Source organism: Agelaius tricolor, unplaced genomic scaffold (genome assembly GCF_023055355.1).
Source record: "Agelaius tricolor isolate 1412-34295 unplaced genomic scaffold, bAgeTri1.0.p SCAF_11, whole genome shotgun sequence".
Lineage (NCBI taxonomy): Eukaryota > Metazoa > Chordata > Aves > Passeriformes > Icteridae > Agelaius > Agelaius tricolor.
The window spans coordinates 10,826,363-10,845,184 of NW_027269271.1; the positions used below are offsets into that span (position 1 = coordinate 10,826,363).

General features: G+C 37.3%; 1 long non-coding RNA gene across 1 annotated transcript in view; it reads left to right on the forward strand.

Moving 5' to 3' along the window:
• The window catches only part of LOC139594262 (uncharacterized), a 172,925-nt gene that overhangs the window by 8,710 nt on the left and 145,393 nt on the right, over positions 1 to 18,822 (forward strand). Inside the window, exons 2-5 of the long non-coding RNA XR_011680566.1 lie at positions 2,518 to 2,632; positions 3,011 to 3,162; positions 11,873 to 12,020; positions 13,596 to 13,724. This is a non-coding gene — a long non-coding RNA (uncharacterized lncRNA). The remainder of the gene's footprint in view (positions 1 to 2,517; positions 2,633 to 3,010; positions 3,163 to 11,872; positions 12,021 to 13,595; positions 13,725 to 18,822) is intronic.

The following is an 18,822-nucleotide window of genomic DNA, read 5'->3' on the forward strand; positions in this document are numbered from 1 at the left end:
GATATTTTAAGATAAGTATGTGTATGTGTATAAGTAAGTATAAGTATGTGTGTAAAGGACACAGACTCCTAAAATAAATTTAGAACATTTCTTTTGATTTATTTCTTATAATAACCAGAAACTGATCTTAAAATGAAGAAATATTTCAGGAAATAGTTCTCCTCCCTTAACTTCTGTTTTCTAGGTAAAACATTGTTATTTGTGGTGTTTATATAATTATATTCCAGTGTAATTCAAGTATGTAATGACATTTCTTAAATGAAAGCATTTAAATAACTCAGGAAATTGTTCTACTGTTCTGTTTCCTGACTTAAAACCCATTTTGTCATGTTAGTTTTATTGTTCAATCTGTCTGAGCTCATCTAGGTATATTCTACCCTATACAGGGTGAAATGAAGTATTTACTAGCTGATCATCTCATATATGCTAATATAAAAATATGCATGTTATATTAAAACCATTCATCTATATCTATATATCTTCATACAGTTACTATTTTCACCCTTTACTCAATTTTAGTTAATATAAAAACCAGAAATCTCACATAACATCAGAATGTGACTAGACTGTAATAAAACAAGAGTAATCTTAAATGATGGCATATCAGATAATAAATCTATTGGTTATCAAATAACAATTTTTTAAAAAGAAATCACTTTAATTTTTCATGTAGTACCAATCAAATATAAGAAATATAGAGTTTTTCTTTGTATTTGGCAAAACAGCAAAACCGTTTTCTCACATGTACAGCCCAGAAGGATGCTTTGTTTTGTTCAAATAGTTCAGTACAGAGGTGGTATTTTTCAGCAAAGGAGGGGAAAATTTGCCAGGCTTGCAGGAGAACTAAGTCTTCTTTTACCCTAAAGACCCTTCTATGAGACAAGTGATAGGTTAACCTGTCTCATTTTTATCCAGAGCTTTTTTAATTTAGTGGATAAGATTAAAGAGCAAGCTGAATACCACAGGTGTAGCTTGGGTTTTTAATCTGCTTGACTCAAGTTAATCTAGTTCCTGAATGGGGCTACTAATAATGTAGTTCCCAAAGTAAAATAGGAAACCTAAGTATTGCAATGCTTTTATTCAGCTTTGAATAAATCAGAGGAGCATAAAATATACTGAGACAGATTAAATTTGATTCCTGCAGGAATAAAAGTTTTAGAAGTTGTAGTAGAGATGGAGAGAAACTCAATAGTGAAGATCAAACTCTGCCCAGGGCATACAGACTCTGCTGGGGTGTGATGGTGCCCAGAATAACCCCCTGGGCACTTGGCCTGAATAAACAGCTTAGGCACAGCCATGTTCCTGGTTTTATGCTAAGAGTAGGCACCAGTGAGATTATGGTACTTATTTCTGTGTTATCCTGCGCTGGAAAATATGTCTCCCATGCTCCAGGACAAAAATGGAAAAATACCCTGAAATAATTGCTGGTGTATAAGTACTGTCTAATTCAGCACTGCAGCATAAATTCTTGGGTGTCTTTTTTTAAATGCACTTTAAATTTTATATATTCTATGCCAAATTCTTTAGCCCTTAGGTGAGCAGAACTCCTGCTGTCCGTGCTGAGAGGTGTGCTCAGTTAAGAAGCACAAAAGCTTCATCCTGTGTTACACTGATAGCTTTGATATTTCTGCAGGTTTTCAGAATATTCTTTTGTGAGCTGAGGACTCACATCCCCCTGTGTGTGTCACCCAGCTCCTGGCACTGGCACTCTAAAGGCAGCAGAGTGAGCCCTGCCCTACAGGAGGGCCTGCAAGGGGCACAGGCCCCAGCTGCACCCACCTATGGACTGGGATCAGCTCCTAGCAATGCCCTGGTGGGGACTGGAGCCAGAGCAGGAAAGGGATGGGAGAGGAAAAATCTTGTGTTGGTACCAGCAATTACAGGATGTAGTTCAGAGGAGCAATGGTTTTTGTAAAAGCCTGTTCTGGCCAGAAAGGAACACTAGAATGTTCAGTTCCTGCCCAGCCCCAGTTTGGCCTGGGTAGCAGCAGGGATGCAAGCATTGCCTGTGAAGAGCTCTGGGCACCCCTGAATTGGTGGGGAGGGGAGCCAGTGCAGGCACTGCACAGGGACTGTGGTGGAAGGAGCATGCATCAGCCCTGGCCACAGAGGCTCCCCCTGAGGAACTTGTACCTATCCCCAGAGCTAAGGGTGTCAAGTGCTGATTCTGTGAGGGCTTCTGAGTTTTTCCTACATCTTAAACTTCAGAAAGAAATATGAACTTAATCTGTTTTTCTTCACTGGAACATGCTGTATTTCCTAGATGTTGGCTCTAAATTTGGAAAAATAAATCCACTGGATATGACTGTAACTGTGATGGCTCAACTAATTATATATAACATCATTATCCTATTCAGGGAGACTGAGCAACTTGAATTTTTAGTATTTAGCTCAGCAGTCAATATATACTTGCATATTTTAGTTAATACTCATTCACATGTATCTAAATATACAGTCCTTTATTTTTAGTCTTCAAGTTAAGAAACTAACACGTTCTTTTAACCATGTTATTTACAGAACTTCTTGAGAAAATTTCATGATCTGAGCAACTGCTGCAGCTTGTTGTAGCAGTGAAGGGCTAAGGCACTAACAGAAACTTGAGTGCTTCTCTAATTTATAGAAGAAGATAACAGTAAGTATTTGAAAATCAATGTAAATACACATTTTTAAATAAAAATACATGTGCAAGTATCTCATGGGGTCCTAGCTTCCCTGGGTACTTGCTTTGTGGTGAGCTTACTGAGTTACTCCCAGTTAAAAAGATTGTGTATGTGTTAATCACTTAATGTGCTGTGGTTAAATCATCCTGCTTATTTATGTTTAGATAATTTTCATCAAATAAAGAAAACATTCTGGTCTTCTGCCTAATAGTGTACAAGTGCAAGATGTGGAGTAGTTTTTAGTTTTCCCTAACTTAATCCTCTTTTTAATATTTAAGAAATAGAAATTCTACCACTATGATGTACTCAGTAGGTATTTGTTACAACAATCTTTGGAACTTGTTTCATAGAGATATATTCTCGCAGAATGCAAGGAAGGAAGGAAGAAGTTAAGGTAAGAGATTTCAGATGATATTTCAAATAGAAGAAAATTCATACCCCCACCAGTGGAATGATGTTACCTTTTCAAGGCTAACCCACCCCTCCTTAACTGGTACAGAAGGTGAGAAGGTGTTTGTAGAAGTGGTTTTTTTTTGTTTTTTTTTTTTTGATCTCTGTTCCTGTGAGGAATTCAAGCTTAAAAAGTGTAAATAATATTGAAAACTCTTACATTTTTAAATTCAGATACCATATATCTAAGAAATACCATATATGATGGGTCTGCAGGGCTTCTCTCAGAGCAGTTGTGGCCAAGAGGGCTCAGATGGCTCCCTGTGTGCTCAGTTATGATGTTTTGTTTGTGTTAATGGGTTCCTAACTTAAGTCTTAGCAAAAAAGCCATAGAAATCCCACTTAAGTATCTCAGTAGGTGCTTCTTAGTGAAGAAAATCTGTTCAAGAAACAATAGATACTACTAGAGTTACTCATGCTTGAAAAATATTGCAGCCTGATTGTTAGAAAGCCCTAAGGGTAAAAACAGTGGCTCCATCCTAGCAGCTGTGGGGAGGGAATGAAGGATGTTTTGTGTACCTCCTCATTGGAAGGTAAGTTTTGCAGGGTTCAAAACCCTCTGGTTAGTGGGGGGGTCAAGGAGAACCTCATCAGTTTCTGCTAAGTGTCCTCTGCCTGTCTTGCACAGGGTGGGTGGTGAGACAATACCTGGCTCTCTGACAGTAGCAGATGTGATGCAAGCCTCAGTGTGCAAGGAAGCAGAGTTCAAATTCCTTTTGTGTCTATAAATACAGAGCTGCTGTGAAAGTCTGTGAATAGAGCTGGGGCCTAATGCATGAGGACCCTTGAGGGAAGAGATGTGATGGCAAAACACCCAGCTGGGAACAATTGTTTTCACTCATCTATTTTAAGAATGGTTTCAAATCTTTAGTAAATGTAATCCATCTGCAAAAGCCACACTGGAACAAACAGGTGAGACATGTAGCTGTTGGTAACTTTGCTCTGCTAATGACATGTTACACCTGGCTGCAGTTGCTTAAGTACTTTACACAACTTTTTAATTTACTCAACACCTCTCAGCTCACCCAGCTGTGCAGGAGCTGTCATTAAAAATTTTCAAGCTGTATTCAAAGGTCATCAGTGCTTTAGAGGATCACCCTTCCAAGATAAGGAATCTCCACAAAGGTTGTTGTCCTAACCAAAGGGGCTTATGGACAGTTAGATACTGCCTACAGTATATTTTCCTTTTTATTCTGGATATCTTGGATGGAAAATGTGAAATTAAATTAGTGCAGCAAGGACTTCTCAAGTGAGACCAGATGGAGTGGTTGGAGCTGAATCGGGGACTGATGGTCAGCCTAAACTGGATTCACCTGAATCTGATTTCTCATCTCTTTATATCCCATCCCACCACCCGTTTTCTCTTTTATCCTCCGTCCATCCAGTATTTTACTAAGCTCTTTGGTGTTTTCTTGCCAGCTTTAAAAGCTGATTTAGGCAGGCATTAAAAATCTTTTGTAAAAAGATTTTTAATACTGGATGTTTCCTTTGGTCAGAGAACTACAAAAGCTTCAACAAGCTGTGGTAAGGCTTTATTTTTGCTTTCTGTTGATCCACCTGGAACTGTTTTGCAAACTGTTTTGCATGTGTTCTGTGGCTGTCTCTAGCAAAGTAAAAAATTCTGGCTGTATTCTTTTTCTGGATTTTGTATCTTATGTTATATAGCAGAGTTAAATACTTATTAACAACATCCAACAACAAGAAAAATATTAAATATACAGGAAATTTTTGTTACTACTCTATGCTAGGCAGAGAAGCTTTATTTGAATTTGTGCATCTACATCTCTCATGGAAGATGATTCTGGTCATTTTGGATAGTGAACTATCTATACATGTGGGCATGTTCTAATTACCAGTCTGGAACCTCTAAGATGACTAAATGTCAGCTATTTTCCCTGGAGAGCATGAACAAATAAAAGTTTAGTTCTCTGGGGCACAAGTTTTGGTCATTAGTGTCCATGCACCAAATTCCCCTATTCCTAATTTGGTGTTACCTATTGTGCTAGTAAAATAAAATAAAACTGCTGTAATATTCTTCTTTTTCTATCTGTTATCTAGAGATGAGCATTACTTTTAATGCAGTTCCCAAAATGACCTTATTCAGGTGTATAAATAAAGCAGAAATTTTCAATTCCAATAGACAAATGTACATTATAGAGGTAGAATTTTAATTTTTAGGAAGCCTTGCACTTTTTTGTATGTGTGGCTTTTGTTTTTATTGCTTATTTTTTAATTCCAAGACATATGTTGACTGAAGAGGTGGCTTTCTGTGGGGAAAATAAAAGACATTTACATGTATCTATCTATATCTATCAGTATCAAGGAAAGAATTTAAGGAAAGGCCTTGGTAACTAATGTTTCTCTAATGACAAATTACCAGTGCTTTTGTTGGAAGGGAAAAGCCTCAAGATTTTGAACTACAGAAATAGCCATGCATGTAGGTGTTCCATTATCTGACAAACAGAAAATGTAATTTTAGCATTATAACTGCTTTTTCTGTATAATTTTTCAACCTCTGAATTGAGTTGGCCTATAGCTTGGACTTGGGGTTTGAGACCCTTGAAGCATGGGCAATATCTTACATTTGAATGTTTGATTTGTTTGTAGTGATTGGATTTTACTTTATTTGGGGAAGCTCCAGACCTTAAATTAAAAGCTAAAAAATCAGTAGCCCTGTATATGTTTGTCATACATATTTGACTTAAAAGGTTTCTTTTATTCTAGAGTGGGACTATTGCACAACCAGCATTTGAAATATTGGTTCTTTAGCTATTTCTGTAACCTACACAACTGATTTCTCTGCTGTTTTCAAATTCTTGCGATATGGGGATGGTTAATAGTTAAATTATAAAAAAGAAACCACCCAAACCTGTAATCACTGTCACTTTCTAAAAGAACAAGATTATTTACTTTCCATTTCTTGCCTTCATTTTGTGAGACTGTATTCTGCACAGATGAATCCAATTTTCAGAATAGTGATCTTCCTGCAAGAAAATCTAATACAAGAGAGCAACATCAAACTGACAGGAAGATTGAATGGGTAATATATGCCCTCTTCTTTCTAATGTGGGGTATCTTTATGATACTGTGGCCTGTGCTCTACAACTTTGACCCACATCTTTCTTTTTAGTTAACCTCCATCAACTATTTAATATAGCTTCACATGTTTGTCATGTGAAGCTGTAATTAATGCCATTCTATTCCCCATGTTAATATGTTCACTGAAAATGATATAGAAGGAAGGGCACTTAGATCTACAGAGAATTAATTAGCATGTAATTTTCAGCATATCATCTAGTGTTAATTAGCAGTTAAACTATCTTCTAGTGCACGACCTGCTGATTTAAATACAGCATTCTGTTACAGTGGCCCTGGGGGATAATGTCTTGAAAGGGTATTCTCTTGAAAATGGAACTCCCTGTTTCTCTCTCTATTTCTTTGTGCCTTTACATCAGATCTTTGTCAGCCCTTTCACTCAAACAAAAGCCCCTTTACTTAAATGATCAGCAAGCAGCAATTTTGATATTAATCAGAAAAGATAATGATAGATTTAATCATGCCAAATCAGTGTGCTGCCTTATGGAGGTGTGATAACTCTGTTCTTAAAGGAGGGGCATGTCCTCCCAGATGGATCTCTAACTGCAGTAACTTCAGCTTTGCCATCTTTCTTTAAACACATACAATTCTACCATGAGAAGCTGTAATACTGGCTAGTGGAGGCATTCAGGAACTACCTCTCTTTACATAGTTGTAGTGTATCAGCTTATATTTCTCATGAAAAAAACAAGTGCTATATTATGTTTTAACTACCTAGCTTAATCTGCTTATGTTTTGCTATTCCTCTTTTCTTAAGTTGTGAGTGATCCTTTAAATTTTTTATTTCATCAGTGTAAAAATATCTAAAGCTCTATTTTATTGAGCACTTCCATCACCCTGAATACCTCTATTATACTGCTTTTGAGGTCTTATTTTTCTATGCAATCCAATTCCCTTGACCTCAGAAGAGTATTTATTCCTGGTATCCGTGCTTTATATTATAAAGGCTTTACCCTGGTGTGTCATCAAAGCTGTTGCTGTGAAGTGGTGAGTTTTAGTACTGTGAAATTGAACTCTTTCATGGTGATAGAAAACAACTGACCCTAGTTCTTCAACCAGTTGATGATGGATTAGGAGATGAAACCAAGTGAGAAGTTTCTTGTGCTCCTTCTTTGCTGCTGGTGGTTTTTTGGATGTGTGTGGTTTTTTGCTTTTGTTGTTTTGTTTTGGTTGGATTCTTTTTTCTTAATATTTTCAAGGTCAAGTGTTACAGAGCAGGATGCTATTAAACTGAAAAAAAAAGCTCTTGAACAGAAGGGTTGACTTATCCAGAAAATGTCCAACTTTTGAGTTTCTAGAATGAGAAATCTCTTAATGATCAAAAAAGCAATCCCCTCAGTTGTCACCAGAATTGTGCAGATTCTCAATAGGAGCTATCAGATGGGCAATACATGACAGACACCCAGAATATGTTTTAGGAGACAGATATCTCAGATGGTTGCAATGAAACTTCTGCCTAAATCCAAGATGGTTTGTAAATCTGTTCATTGCCATTATGAAGTGCTTTTGAGGACAGTTAGAAAAGACTGTAGTTTTTGATTAAGTGGTAAGTAACTTAGTGAACTCTTTAGATGAAAAATTTATTCTTCTTTGCAAATTATTGCATTGTCCAAGAGCTGATCTCAACTTCATCAATGTATTCATTGTTCAGTTCTAAAATACTCTGTCACTATGGATTCATCAAGAATTTAGTGCAGATAGCTAAACATTGCTTTTATTTGCTCTCCATGGGAAAGATTAAAACTGCATTTGATAGAATTAATTTCTGAATAAGCTGTATTAAACCTGTACACCTACTTTTGTGTTATAAAATGACAGCCTGCTCAACCAGACCACTCTAAGCTATCAGTGGTAAGTTTAAGTGCTGGTATTTCCCTAACCTGTGACATGTTCAAACACTTTTCTCTCCAGCCATCCTGAAGCAGCACTGGCTAGTGCTAGTGCTCTGCTGGCTACTGAAACCAAGCTCAGTGTGTGGAAAGCATTTCCAAAGCATTGTGTGGCTCAGTCCTTAAACTGTTTCAGGTGATGTGTTTCTGGCCTGGCTGCTGGACTCCCTTTAGCTGACAAGGGTTGGGCCAGGAAGAGGCATCAGTGCTGAATTGTGCTGTGGGGCTGGAGGAGCTGTGTATGGTGAATTGCTGGGTCGGTAGTGTTGTGGTTCTTTGGTCATTTATTTTTCCTCTGGCAGAATTTGGGATAACGTTGTTTTCAGGCATGGCAAAGGAACAGAATTGTTTCCTATTCACTGTGTTTATTAAACTTGGAACATTTCAGATTCTGCATTTGTAATTTTTTTTTTTCCTGATTACTGGGAAGGAAATCTTGGTCCTGCAAATTAAATTAAATACACAACCTTTAAAACATTTCTGTGTTTATTTAAAATGCTTTAAAATACTTTAAAATTACTGTGTGCTCAAGACAGGAGGGGCAATATCTGAGACTGAGAGAGACTATTCATACTCTGGTGAGTCTCTTTTTGAAAATCAGAGCTAGAGAGTACCTACTGAAAATATAAATGATCAAGCCCATCTGTATTTTGTATATATGAAGTAACACCAGTGTTAGAATGTTCCAGTTTGTTCATATAACCTGCGCTACTTCCTCAGCATAGAATTAGCTCTCATTTCCAGACTCTAATGGATTTGTTGAAATCTATTCTGATTTGGACACCCATCCAAAAAAGTTTGGGCTGAAGCTTAGGAAGGTTGCTCCTTCATTGTACTTCCCAGTTTTTTCCTCTGCAAAAAATTTCCTGTAACTATTTCTCTCATACAAAATAGCCAGTTTCTCTTTCCCTGGTGTTGAGAGCCTATTACAAACCCTCTGATTGCAAAATCTTGAGTTCCCACTGTCATCACTGTTTCAATTCCCAGTTTCTAGGTCACATTAAAATACTATGGAAGTAGCTTTTATTCATCTTTCCCTGTTTAAATGTCTCATTTATGGGCTCCTGGCATGGCATTCACACTGAAAAGTGTTACTGCTTGTATGAGTAAGTGGCACAAACAGACTTTGCAGAAGCCTGTAAGCTGTAATTTGCTGGATGATGAAAAGGGGACATAAGGTAAGGTTGGTCCAATACAATCTCTTTATCACCAAAGGCTGAAGTGTTGAGAGGGGGAAAAGGAGATCGTTTCAAAGAAATCTTCTTTGTTGACTGCCTAATGATCCATAAATGTTTTGTTTGCTTAAATTGATGATTGTGTTTTTTAACACTTTCATGTTCCTTGTGTCAGCAGAGGCCATGATGGATCTCTTGGCCTAAATACGAATGAATTAGGTTATTTGATTAGACTCCTGTAGTAATTCTATTTCTTGTGCACATTTCCGATTAGTTCCGAAGTAGATGCCTATAACCAAACTAGAGCTTTCAGAAAGAATTGAAATTTGAGCATTGCCTGCAGGCTTATGAAGAATCAAAAATATCCAGCAAATTGTCATGTAACAGTCCTGTGAAGATGCAGCTCAGTAGCTTGAACCATCTTCTAGTCTAATAATGTTCCAATATAAGATTAATTATTTAGTGCTGCAAATTTTTGATTATTGCTATATTTATGTTACTATAAAAGTAATTCATGATACTGTGTAAAGATGAGGCAAATTCTGGAGAACATGATGAAAATTAAAAGATGTTCTGGAGAATATATCAAAATTATTTTTTTTAAATTGGTGTGTAATAAAACCTGTAATTATTTGCCTAACTGGAACATAAACCCTAAGGTTTTAATAAGTATGTTTACATATTTTTTGCTGCAGTAGAAGAAACCACTGCCTATGGCAGAAGGTGCTATTTGAAATGTTTAGGCACTGTGGAAGGATGCAAGAATGGAGCTGTGACTCTTGAAACTCACTTCAAGAGCCAACAACAGTAGCTGGGGCAAGCTGTGCCCAAGAGGCTGTGGGTTAGGACTGGGACAATTGGGATGGTCCTTGTGAGTCAAACACTGCTGTGAAAGCCAGGCAAGCCCTGCCATAATGAGCTTGCTTCCAGTGCCAGGGCTGGTACTGTCGTTCTGTAGTGTCTGAACATGGTTTCCCAAAATGGTTGATGTGTACCCACCCTCTTCTGTACCAGAGAACATTAGCTCAGCAGCTGATTGACAAATGTAAAACTCCTAATCTTGATTTGAAGTCTGCACCTTTTAGATTTGTTTGTGATATTTCTGGTTTAAATTGGGATTGGTGTGAGAAGCTGCATCTACAATGAAGAAAACACTTCTATTTCTGGTCTGTTTCACACAGACAGCCTGAAAGGCTTCCGCTCGGATGGAAACAGGTCACATTTCATCCCAAAGCAATTGAAATGACAGCTACAAATTCTGTAAAAAGTTTATAACAAGTCTTCTGACAGATACTGAAATAAGGAGTACTGGAGACCAGCAATAGAATGTTCATAATGGCCCTCATCGTACCAGTCCTGGTCAGGTACAAATTCTACCAAGCTTACTGATCCCAGAAAATACTTTAATGAATAAGTAGTCCAATTGCAATTCAAAATAGGGTATCAAAATAAGGGAGGAAAGAAAGCAATGTCTTTCTTGGCCTCTCAAAATTTTCACCTGTTCCTGTGTCATTAATGTATTCCAGGAATGGTATATATTCCACTATATGACACACTCCTGTTTTTTCCTTGACTGCTCTTAACACCTGCAAATTATTCCTTGAATCTCAATTTACTGTGAGCAGATTTTGGATATATGGAGCATCTGGGGCTGGTACTGGAACTGTAGAAGAGAAATTATGTTAGAGCAAGTAAGATGATTGCCCACATTGCAGGCAATGTATGTTCTCAGTATTAAGGAACCAGTGAAAAAATGGTGTGCTTTGCTCTCTGGAAAATCCCTGGCTGAGAACAAAAGCTGCCAACATGCTTATGATGCTCTCCAAAAACCAAAACACCAGCCTAAAAGTGTTTGAAGTGATCTCCATGTAGTTAAGAAGATTTCTGAATTCAAATCCTTTAAAGAAGAGTGATGTATTCAGCTGTTTTAGTGCGAGTAGAAACATTAGTTGCAATTTAGGTTCTGAGGAAGAAAATTATCTACTTTCTCTTCTCTCTTAAGGTGCCTTGGATTCTTAATCACTTGGTCCTGGGACCAGTGCAGTGTTCAATTAGTGCACTCAGTGCCTGTTAATAATCTGTTTTTCTTCGAGTAGTAACACTGTCACTCCACTTTGGTACGTGTGTACTTGGAGTAAATGCACACTGAAGGCAATCAAAACTACATGTGAGCTTGTAGGGACAAAATTTGGCATTCACAGTTTAAACACAACAAGGACCAAATGTAGTAAAATGTAGTCTTTTTCCACAAGACCTTAGATGAGGTTAGTGGCACTTAAATAATACCATGGAAAATTCATTCTCTTCAGAAAGTCCCAGTCTGTCAGGAGGCTGACAATCTGATAGGTTTAATCTCTGGGGGTCTAAAATGAGACTGGCCAGCTGTGGTTCATGGATCACCAATAGTGCATGGTGGTCCATGTGTTATAAAGGGATTAGGGAAGAATCCATTTATCTTCAGGCAACTATGCTTTTCTAGTTGTTTTAAGGACTTACAGAACCTTCAGAAATAATTATTTTTCCTCTTGCTGATGGAAATAAAGACATCAAGCAGTTGCCTGTCCTGTGCTGCAATGTCTTTCTTTTCTCCTACTTTTTGCAGGAAATTTGACATTTTACTCTTCTGAAATGGAAAGAAGGGAAGTGAGGCTGCAAAGGCCAACCTTGAATCTCAAAATGACCAGGGAAGTTTGAAGTTGCTTCTAAGAGAGGAAGATATGGGACTCACAATTCTCAGCAGTCAGGAAAAAGTAAATATTACAATTTCATAGACATAGCCAAGCACAGTGGAATTCATTTTATCTTTTCTCCTTAGAACTGTCCTACTTTGATGCTGCAGAAGGATGGTCACACAAGGGAACATGTTGTCTTGTGGGTGAGAGTTTGAGAGTGCTGCTGGCCAGGAAAGGAGATGTTGCTCTAAGAAGTGGCCTGAATATGTAGTCGAAGATCTTCTTTTAAATACCATAATATCCCCAGGGCATTAACACTGACTAGCGAAGAAGTCACTAAATTATTACAGTTTCCAGTTGTGTTGTTTAAGCATGTAACCTGATTCTCCTTACTCAACATTGACATTTGATTCCAGAACTTTGGTCTTAACTTGGCTGATTGGGACTCAGATATTTCTCCCATGACTTCTAATAATGCTTTCTTTGGTCTTGAGAGGTCTTAAATGAAAAATAATTAATTTAATACAGATTTTTTTTTCCTAAGCTCTTGCAGCTCTAATAAGAGAGTATTGCAAAACCTCTATGTTAAAATTTAAATAGCAGAGAAGAAAAGGTGGGCAGGAGGCAGTAAGAAAAAAAGCACAATGGAGGATAAAAAAAAGGAGATAATGGTCTATAAGCTCTTTGTGGCAAGGAAGGATTCCTTGTGCAGAACAGCACACCAGTGGGCCTAATTAATGCCTGTTACTTGCCACTTAAGGCTTGTTCTGAAACTGCTGGTAAGAAACAAAGAGAAAATGAGAGGAAGAAAGAAATTCTGGAAGGGAAATGCAGAAAACACAGCACAAATACCTCCCTTGAGATTCCAGCTTTTGACTATAGGAACTTCTTGGAAGTAGAGGCTCCTACAGTTCATGATGACAGTGGCTGTAAATGGGGACACAATAATGTTGGGATAGGAAGGGGAGAATATCTTTACCTTTTCTTGTGAGATTTGTCCCGTGGCAGTCTGATCATGGGTTTATTATGGGGTGATTTAAGCTGTAGGAGCTGGTAACAGGCTTGAAGAGGACATGTCCATGTGTGAGTGTTGCTGAGGCCAAGAAGGAAAATAGAATGGAACCTGGTTTCTCTGGCTTGTGGAAAAACAGAATCAAAATAGAATAGGAAATACCTGAAATAGAGCAGCTGTTCAGCTAAGTGTTGTTTTAATGCAGAACTATCCCTCTTAAATTTTTTTTTCTAAATTATTATTAAGATCTTAGCAATATTTATAACAATACAAATAACTTTTCTGGACATGGTTTTATAGACAGATTTATTTTTACATAGTTGTTTATTTGCCATCTGAATTGTTGCTGTGATGCTATCTAGTATCACATTATCTGGTGTGAGAGAATAGTCTGATCTGTCTGAAAAATGGAGCTGATATGTAAACTGTGTACATCAAAGGCATTTATCTAGTGAGTGTCATGTCATATACTCACAGAGAGCAAATTTCAGAAATGGTTTTTTTTGAACTAATATCTAAACTCATCTTTTAAAATCAAGAGTGGGCCCTATTCAAACCTATAGTTGTGTGTTGGGGAGGTATCCACTCGTGGCATCCAGAGTGAACAGCGATGCTTCAGCACTTGTCCATCCTCCCCACAGACCCCTTGGAGAAGGAGCTGCTGCTTTGGGAACTGCAGAAGGGATGAGTAGCATGGCACTGCTGCCTTTGGCTCTGCTCATGTTTCACATGCTGGACTGGAACATGCCCTGTTAACCTTTGGCCTAAAGGTAATCCATGGTTTATACAAGTTAAGATATTTATGATCTTTTAGTAGCCTCATTCACATGAAAGACCTATAATTTTGCCCTGATTCAAATGCAATATGTACTGGTATTAGGGATATGCTTTTCTTTGTTTTGGGAGGATATAAGGATATAGGTATGAGAGAATTGATTATATTCCATACTATGCATTTGGAGATAGAGCCAGTAATATGCTAGTTAGCAGTTTTACATAATCTCATTGGCTTCAGCAGCCAATTTTATCCTTTATCCTTTTCTTGCACTATAAATGAAAAAGACTCAGTCCATTAACATTTAAATTGGAGATACAGATTCCTGATGTAAACTGTTTGCATTGACATTAATAGTGGGCACAGCCCATTAGTGTGAGCTCATATTAGCAACATCTTAATAATCATGGCAGAGCTTTTTTTAAAGTTATGGGAATTTCACTGTAGCATATAATTAAATGTGTATGGAATTTTTATTGTGTATAATTAAGATGCATGATCTTTGTTTATTATAGCATTAGAAAGTACTATAATAGCTCTGAAAAGCACTGGTTGTCATGTGGTACTCCTTAATTATGGAAAAATACTATAACACTTCAGGTTGGGCTGATTAAAGCAATTAGCACAAAATTATAATTGGATGCTATTAAAGTATGTAAAAATATTTACAAGCCTCCTCATGACTATGGGAATTGGGATTTGAATGTTTTTCTTCTTAAGAAGATGCAATTTTATGTTTTTCCTGTTGCTATACAAGAAAAAAATCTCCACAAATCTATTAGTTACTTATTGGGCAATGTTACGAGGTTCCTATGTGTGTGCATGTATTTAAAGCGATTTCAAATCCTTTAAAATCTGAAACTATGCGTGTTGATCTTATCCATAAAAGCATTCTCATCTGTATCCTTCTAACCAATACTTAAGCAGTGTAGAAGTTGGATCCTTCTGATAGTGGGGCCCTGGAAAATGTTGAAGATAGACTCTGAAAATGTTAGGCTTTGTGTTTTCCCAGATCATTGCACCTGCATAAGCAGTATGATAAATGATATAATTGTTATTGTGATGATTTTTTAGTAATTAAATATAATTATTGTATAATCATAAGAAGAATCATGAGAAACTATGTTAGAAATTTAAAGGGGGCCACGGGAAGCCATGCTTGGCTAAAATCTATGTATACAATAGAACAATTTAAGTTTAATAATTAACATAAAGGTTACATAACTATAGAATATAAAAACACGTTCATCTCGAATGTATGGTCAGAGTCAGATTTGGGTTGAATACCCCTGACACCCAGAGCTCTTAATAAAAGCACTGACATGTGATCATTTTCCTGATTATATGTTTCCGAACGCTAACACTTCTTTTCTTAAAAGATCTAAAGTTCATGTTCCTCTACCTAGACTATGATAAGATTTTCTCCTGTCCCATTGCCTTCATTTAGGAAACACTGATTTTTACTTCAGTTCAGTTTTTGGCACAATATTTTGTGGCACATTAATATTTTCCTCTTGCTTTTTACATGGCCAAATATGGGACATCTCTGTCCTCCCTTCTTGTTTTGACGGTTTGGGTTCTGTGTGGATCCCAGAGGTATTCATCATTTTAGGGTAGCTGAAACAAGAAACATCAGCAACTGAAATATGCAGATCAAAAGGCTGGAGGGAATAAGGCCCTAAATATTTTTAATTTAAATTATTCTGTCATCTTCTGGGTTTTGGATCTTTGGAGTGCACTGATGTGAAGCTTCTCTTCACAGCCATACACAAAAGGAACTCAAGTACTTAAAAATAAGAACTAAAAGAAATTGTTATTGGTAGTACAGGGATAGCTGTTTTTCTCTGAGCTGTTACTTCTTGAAATAGTTTCTTATTGTTTGCACAGTAATCTCTCCAGTTCCTTCTTGAACCTGCTGTTCCTGGGAAGTGGGGAGATGTGATGATAACAAAGTTCTTTAAGGAACAACTAGTGGGGAAATGTCATCTGTTTTAATAAAAATGTAAGTTTTTGGTCTCAAAATCTTTTTCTGCTTCTGCTCATAATGAATTGAAATATTTCAGTCCATTTTACTTTTTCCTAAAAGAAACTCTGAGACATTTCTGCCTCATATCTGCCTCAGTAAGGAAAGTGGAACGATATTGCTTCAGCTGGGAGATGTCCCATTTGTTATGATAATAGATTGTGTTCTCAGTGTTTTTGTTTTGTTGCTCTCACCAACTCTATTTGTGTAGTGATGAGAATTCTCTGCCAAATTATGAGATGTGGTATTTCCCTCAGCCAGGGATGTGCTCCCTAAAACTGTATTAAACTGTCTTTCTTCAATGTTCCATGTCAGTGCCTTGCTTATCTCTATATGTGTACTTTTTTTCTACTAATTTTCTGTTCTCCACTTAAAAATGAGGAGTCTGAGTTTTCACCACAAACAGGTGCCAGCCATCTCCATATGCTATACAAACAATTTAATCTGAATGCAGCTTAGTGGTTCTGGTGAGTTGTTGCAGATGTTTTTGTTTGTTAGTTTTAATTTAAATAATATATATCCAAATCATGCGGCTAAACCAAAATATTTTGTCTTGTCACGTCGTAAAGGAACGTACAGGTTATGTAGATGTCATCATTTCATGTCATTTATTAATGACAAGTAACACATGGGTGGTCCCAATGATTACACTTCAGTTTGGACTGTTTAGGATGCTGAGAACTAAATATTTCCTTCTCCTTAAAGAATCTTTCTTAACTGATGGTATGAATTCTTTCAAATAAGGTACTCTACCCACCAGAACTTTAGTGAGAAACTGCTCTATACACCCATTTTTGTACTTTGGTATAGAAATTTTAACTTTTCCCCAGACACTGGCTTGATTTATTTTTCTTTCATTTTGACAGAAGTTTGGACTAATGCTTTTTTACTAAATAGAATAAAAATTTAAAAAATGCAGCTATCCTTGCAGGTGATAATGAAATAGGGATTCTTTTGCATGTTAAGAAAAGAATGCTATAGTGAAATTTTACTTTGTAGCTACAGCAGTTACATGCTGTAATGTCTAGACACTCCTCTCCCTTATTCATAGATGAGTTGTTTAAATTAATGGACAATAAGCCCTGATCAGATTTTTGGGTGAAGTACAAAACAGCTGAGACAGATGATGTTCAGCCATCTAATTGCCTAAATTTAATTTTTTGATTCTTACATTCAGTGGCAAATCTGTCAAGACACAAAAACTTGTCCCCTTCTGCCTGTCTCAGATGTTCAGGTTTTGGTCCCAAATACAATAATTAGCAGTATCACAATGAGAGCAGAATTTGGTGACCACTGTTATTTCATGGTTTCAGCAGCTCCGTCTCACTGGGAGTGCTTTGAATTTTTCACTCAACTTAGCAAGATGGTCTTTGATACACTTTTCATTATTAAGCTAATAGGAAGGCTCATGGAGGACTTTAAAATGGATTCAAGTGTGAAATCAGTAGGTAATATACATAATGAGGCCATTGCTACAGCTGTGCTGCTTGGTAGAGTTAAGCTACAATGAAACTTGAAATTGGCTTTGGCTTGAGTTAGACCTGAATCTGTGAACAGCAGAGATATTGGGAATATCAGGCAAACAATCTGAGATTTCTTCATCAGCCTAAGTTGTCTATGGGTAAGTGATCTTGCACAGCTGATTTGGGGGGAAGGGGAATAACCCTCCTCTTTCCTTGTTTCTCATAAGCAAAATGGCAACAAAACCTCCTATGTGTATTTCTCCCGTCTATCCCTCTGAGGTTCTGACTATAAACTGGTTTCTTCTTTCCCTTACCTGCTTGTGGATTTCAGGCTTCCTTTCCTATCTAAACTATCACATGGCTTCTCATGGTAATACAATGGTATGGTATAGTTCTGTCTGAAAATACTGAGTGGGTCTCATCTTGCAAACACCTCAGTGTTTTCAGATCTTGCTGTTGTTCTCAATCATTTGCTAGTATAACAAGGCAACTAAAATTAATTTTTCAAGTTCTCTAAATCTGTCTGTGCATTTCTATAATTGTAAAGTCATAAAATGGTGCCCAGCCTTGTGAAAAGTTGGATGTTCTTGTGGCTAAGACTGGTGGGGGGAGAGCAGAGGGAGGAAATAAAGGCTTGGTTCTTCTCTCTCTGTCACATACTTTTCATGCCTTATAGCATGTCACTTAGTCTGTGTGTCTCTGTAGGGATCTCGTAACTACTTGTACCTGTAGGGATAATAGCCCTTCTTCTCTTCTCTTATCCATCCCGTTGTTTTGGTTGGTGAACCCTTCCTAGTAAAATACTGTTTTTTACAGTGTGTGTGCAATGAGATGATATCTATATTGTTTCATTCAAGCTGTGCTATAAATATTTTTGAGAATTGTCTGTCAAAATATTTTAAAAAACAAAAAAAAAATTATTTTTAGGAAAATAATGCTCCCATGCTTCTGTTGTTGTTGTTTTGGAGTGGGTTTTTTGGGTTTGGGTTGTGGGTTTTTTTTTTGTAGCCCACAAAGAAAGCATGGCCAGTATTTCCTGAAATAGTCTGTGGTTTTCCTCTCTGCATGAATTGCTGTACTGTATCTTGGAGTTCTGTTCTACCATGAGAGTGAGACAAACTGGGAATCCACAGGAGTTGGTCTTCAACATTCTCATGAGGGGAAGTGGAGGAGCAAATGCTGATCTTGTCACTGTTGTGACCAGTGACAAGACTCAAGGAAATGGTGTGGAGCTGAGCTGGGGGAGGTTTAGGTCAGATATCAGGAAAATGGAACAGGCTCCCCAGGGCAATGGGCACAGCACCAAGGCTGCCAGAGTTCAACAAGTGTGTTTGGAAAATGTTCTTGGGCACAGGGTGTGATTGTTGGGGTGTCCTGTGCAGGGCCGGAGGCTGGACTCGATGATCCTGATGAATCCCTTCCAAGACAGCATATTGTATGGTTCTGTGAATAAAGGGATCAAGAGGAAGAACAACAATTCTAGTGACTGTACCTTGTTTTCTGACCAGGAATTAATGTTTCTAATCCAGCTTCTTGAAGGGTTTAATTTGAATATGTTTTGTTTATTATAAATGTACAGGAACCTTATCGTCTGTGAAACAGGCAAA